This window comes from Ictalurus furcatus, chromosome 1 (genome assembly GCF_023375685.1).
Source record: "Ictalurus furcatus strain D&B chromosome 1, Billie_1.0, whole genome shotgun sequence".
Taxonomy (NCBI): Eukaryota; Metazoa; Chordata; class Actinopteri; order Siluriformes; family Ictaluridae; genus Ictalurus; species Ictalurus furcatus.
In genome coordinates, this window is record NC_071255.1 from 28,928,366 (window position 1) to 28,934,365 (window position 6,000).

Genomic DNA, 6,000 nt, shown 5'->3' on the forward strand with positions numbered 1-6,000 from the left:
CTTTTGAGACTGCTTCCTCTTAAGATTTCTTCCTCATATTGTCTCATTGTCTCGCTGTCGCCTCTGACTCATTAGGGATATAAATCTGTCTGGATTTCTGGATATCTGTAAAGCCTCTGTGTGACAATGTCCACTATTAAAATAACTATATAAACAGAAGTGTTTGAATTGAGTAAATAAGAACCAACTTTTGTTTTGTTTGTTTATAGTACATTAAAACTGTTTGAATGAGGAGAGTTTTCTGTGCAGCCAAGCTAGCAAAAAGTACTCAAGAAATGTCTATAACTGAGCAAGGATATTCAATTTGAAAAGGTTACATAAAATCCCTTACTTACAAAGGTCTGGACAAGAAACTAACATGACTGAATGATGAGAACAGTTACCTTTTACTGTTAGAAATAAGTCAATTCAAAATGGTTCTGTTTTGTTAAGATAAGATAAGATAAGATAAGATAAGATAAGATAAGATATAACTTTATTAAATGTAGTTATGTAGTGGCACTTCTAATTACCACTTCGGACTAGTGCCACAGACACAATAGACAAGACATGAGTTTTGAAATTGATGTGGGGAGAACAAACACATAAACACATATTTCTCTGTCTATTCTGTTTTCATCATGGACCTTTTTCCCAGACAAGACCAGAGATGGTAAAAAATAATTCTGACCCACTGTCTCTTGCCTTATAGTTAGTCTCTGGTCTGATGAGTTGCCTTCAGCTAAATAATTTACATACAGTAAATGTGTGTGATTAGATAAGCAACAACAGAGGATCTGCTACGGAATCCCAGCTGGTTCATGTTTAAAAAACTAGAGTTGCTGGGTCTGCATCCGGACCAGTCAGCCAACTGAAGACCCGTGAGCTAGGTAATCAACACGATATTAGAAAAGTAAGCTCCACCCATTGGTGGTGGTTTGGACCAATTGATTTCCTCCTGTTCCTAATGTAGAGCAATTTTCCTTAGCAAATGTATTTATGGGAAGAACAGCACTGGTGAGGACCCTGGCTCACTACACATTGGGACACTGATAACTCCATTTCCAGCGACATGACTACATACTCGCGTTGTAAAATGTCACCAAAAATGTAAAACTTACCTCAAGCATGATCGTAGGCTAGCTAGTGGATTTGAAAAAAATCATTAAAAACTTAAAAGTCATTAGACTCAACAAAGCGTAACAAAGAACTTCAAATAAAGTAAAAAATCGGTAACGTAAATAATAATTTGAGAGCTGCAACAACGATAACAAGCTACTTACATTTGTAGACTGATGCTAAAAGGCTTCAGAAAACTTGACGTCATTTCCAGTAAGGGAACATATTGAGCATCGATTTTTGGTTTTGGTCGATTTTTGGTTTTGGTGGTGCATTGTGGGATATTTTTAGGGAGTGAACTTTCCAGTGCACTGGAAGGATATTGCGATTGAGACAGCCCTTAAAATGGCCGACTCCCTGATCACTGCCCTGACTACTGAACTCGGGAGCTGATTGAGACATACCTAAAGTCTTCAGGAAGGTACATCTCCAGGAACAGGGTTGGTGACCACTGGTCTAGAAACCCCACTAGCTGGCTATTTCTACTATTAGTGTGGTCACACATGAGCACAGAGAGGCTGATGTTCTCCCCTGAATCATAGTGAGGTTAACCCCATGAAGCCAGCATTAAAAAATCTGGTGCTTCTTCTTCTCAGAAGACCTGACACTGAATTCAATGAAACTACTGGTTTTAAAACATAATTGATAGAATTGTATGCAATTACAGTTTTATATTTTAAAAAAATCTACATGAATCTAAAACACACATTCCTTTTTGATCTCAGATCTTCATCTTTGGTGCTTACTAAAACACTATAGATTTACTGTCATGTAGCACTTTGATCAGCTTTTATGTTTGGAACAGAGTACTGATTCAGTTTAGCTTTTATGTCAATAAGGGTCTAGTGTGAGATTTAACATGTATCTCATGTTGCTTCACCTCACTGATAAGAAACAGTCACATGACTAAGGCAAGGGGAGGCCCTCATTGGAAGGGGTTTGATGTGGAGTGTGGGAAAGATGTCCAGGTGGTGGGTGGTGGTCCTTAGGGATGGGAATGACAGCTGGGGTATATTTCACATACAGGGGTCATCAATGTCCTTCTCATTCCTTCTCTCTTCTTCTCTGTGTATGTTTATTCTGGTTTGAGACTGTGGTTCTATTGCTCTGTATCTGTATTCTGTTCCTTCATCTTCTCTTTTCCATTTCTTTCTAAATCCGCCTTCTTTTCCCTATCCATTTTTCCCATTTACTCTCTTCTCTCAGTCCTCCTCAGCCAGTAATGGCGGATAAACAGATGGCTAGAAGCAGGGCTCTGGATCTACCTGCAAGGACAGCTGGTGGCTTCCCATTAACGCTTAAACAGAGGGTTGCCTTCGTTTCCCCAACTGTCACCTGAGCACCATGAGGGCCCTTGACAGGCTCTATCGAAACAGCAATTTAGAAAACGAGGGATAAAACAGACAGAACACATTCTGTTCCTTGGTTAGAATATTTTGTTTTGATACTGTATGAGTATCCCGAATTTCTGGAGCAATTGGAGCTTTGTGCTTATGTGAGTATTAATACTGTCCACTCCTAATCTGATCCCAAATTTAAACAGGATGGCAAATATCTCAAAAGCTTCAATCCATCTATCATTTGTGATGGTGGTTATGAACCTTGTGTTTCAATCCATTTTCATTCTTTCCATGTACTTTTTCATGAACAGCCTTAGATACCTCATGAGTATAAAAGCTAATTAAAGATAAATGCTGTATGACCTTCAGCAACCTGTAGGAAAAGCTGAATCATTTGGGCGGACAGACAATAGAGGCACATGAGAACATGTGTGACGACGTCTGCCGTCTACTGTCCTCGTTTAAATGTCTGCGTGAAGTCCACTTCCTAAAATTTTAGACAAGCTTCTCGATCAGAGCTGGGAGGTTTGGTTGGATAGACACTTTCTTCGCCTGACGCCTATGAGCAGCCGCACCAGGAACTGCTAGATAAACTTATCTCTCGTCTGCACCTCTGCAGCCTGGTGACTCGTACAGACACATGAGCGTCGAGTGAGACTTTCGGACGCCTGTTGGGAGGAAGGGTTACACAAGGACTTCTCATGAACCACAAGCAAGATACGTTTAACAAAGTCAGTTGTTGGAAACACTTCAGTAACAGGAGCGATGCTATCAGTGTCAGTTAATGGCCTACGTAAGCGAGGGCAGTTAAGTGGAAAGCCTGAGTCCTAACAGGAAAGTGCCAGAACTTCAGGACAACAACTTTCAGTCAGACATTCTTCATGATTTAACATAATACCATCAAAATAACTGAAGAACATAGAAATGTAGATCATGGGTAATGGGACATATGGAACGTTGTAACGCTTTACAGCAAATATGCTTTTGGAATTGAGGCTGTTGTTCATACTGTCAAAGTGTTGTGTGTGTGTTTTTTTAAAAAATATATACATTATTCTTATTACCATAACAATGCCGAACAATAGAAGAAAACCATATTACCATGGATTCATGCCATCCTGTCATATATGACCTCTCATTAAACGCATATAGACACATTATGAAGATTAGAAGAAAGCAGCAGAGATCATTGGTGCCTCCGATGACTGGATGTAGGGTGGTTAATATACTGTCGTTAGCTTGCTTCGCTAGTCTGCTAATCCATGTACAATGCACACCCACGAGTGTATATAAACTATAAGTGGCTTGTTGCTTGCTAGTGCGAATGTAAGGTTAGTTTATCTAACCTCTCATTCTCTGTTTATGAGATATGCACTTGTTTTGGACACAATATTTATTTATACTGTCTTACAATGGAAATTCCAGGATAAGTTCAGTTGTTGATATGTTTGATGAACTGTAAAATCTTACTTTATATCCACAAAACGGTCAAACGTCTTGTAGTAGTCTGGGTCCTGAAGCTCACAGAGATGACTAATTCCTCTCAGCTCTGCACTGTTATTCAGGATGTAACACAGTGTATTTGTTTAATTAGCAAGCAAACACTGTTATCTCTTTGGTCTGTGTACTATCATTGCTTGAGAGCAAAGTATTCCTCTAATCTTAGACATGCTCTACCTATCCACAACCCCCTTTAACACTTAATAGCTACAGTTTCTTTTTGGAGTATAACAGTGTTGTACAATAGAAATAGCTGGGTTTTTTTTTTTACTTTTGGTTTTAATGTAAGCAATGCACAACACAATGCATGTCAAGGCTTTTTTTTTTAAACGTGCATGTCAGGATTTGTAAATATACTTGATCTGTTCTTGCTAAAGATTTTAGCTTGACTAATTTTCTACCACATTTGCTGTTAGACAGCTTGGCCTGTTTTTGTTTATAGGTTTTCAGAGAAGCCATTAAAAAGCATTTAATGAAGAGTTTGTGCTCAATTTCATGCCCTGGCCTTTTTTTTTATGTATTCCTAATAATCTCAGTAGTGGTTATTAGGTATAAATAATAGAAATCTTCATTTTTGTTCAAGTATTGCAAAACATACTGTAACTATGCTTTCATATCGAATCATACTTCTGCTTCTGTGATTTAGCAATTCATTAGTTTCGATGTCTGTCTATAAGTAACGCCACAGAATCACGAGTACCCTCGTCCGAGTGTTCCGGTTATGGCTAGACATGATGAAGTCAGCTGATAATCTTTATCGTGCATGAACATCCAACACAGAGCCTCAGAGTCGATAATGCCACCATGGTGGCGGATTCTTTGGACTCTGTTATGCCCAGCAAAAATAGATAACACAAGAAACCCTCCATGACCTTCAGTGATCAAACTCCATTGGCCTGGCTCTGCTTTTCATGTTTGTGTTCATCTTGCTGTCCTAATGGTGCACAGTCCACAGATAGACAAGCTCAAGCTGTCACAATATGTACAGGATAGTGCTTCCTCATGATGTCCCCTTCCCCCTTCCCCCTTTAATCAATACGTTATGTTTTAGGCACAAGTCTTAGGGCAGAATTGAATGAGGCTGCTGCTCAGGCTGCAAACCTTGTGAGAACGCGCTTGAACAATAGACCTTCATCAATCTCTGTCACCACAGATGGGCGTTGGGGAGCTTGAAGTTTCAGGAGGTCACGTCCTTTGTCCAATCCTGATGAATATATGCAAAAGGGACAGGAGCAATGGTTTGGAGACACATAAAGGACCACACTCGACTAACCCTGAGCAAACGCTATTGTGTCCATGAGTAATGGACTCATGGAGTAATATTGCATGGGTCAGCATAAACCATTTGGTCTTAGATAATATCTTTTTGGTTTATATGTCTATCTTGATATTTTACAGTCCATAAAACACCAGTCATTGTTTGGATTTTTTCACATTTTACTAGAGAAGCTACCTCAACCCGCATTATTTTCAAGTTTAAAAAATTCAAGTTTATCATATACTTTTTTCCATGCCCTACTAGTCACAGGCTACGAAAAACATTTGCCAGATTAATCCATGCAATCTTATATTATATTATTTTGGTATCATGGATCCTTCTTAAAATCTCGATATCCATCATCCAGGAGTCTTTATTTATTTATTTATTTTTACTAGCGGATCTGCTGCTTCAACATATTCACATTTTATAATATCTCAATTTTTGTTTTCAACACTATCCTTTCAACACTAATTGGTGTACCAATTCTCTGCATCGCCATAATTAATCTACTACAGCAGTGGTTCTCAAAGTGTGTGTAGATACAGGATTCACAATTCACCTTGTTCAGAATGAAAGATACACTGGCTAGCTTTGAATGGTTTAGCGTCATATCTTGTCATCTTGTTGATCTCCAGTATAACCTTTAAACATTTGCTCAGCTGATGGAGGAAGACCAGAGCCTTAAATTCTAATATATTAAGCACTTTGAGTTATTAGTTTTAAAATAATAATTGTAGTGGATCCATAGCCTATCCCAGGATAAGTGGAAATACACCCCAGATTCCTCACAGGGCCCCATGC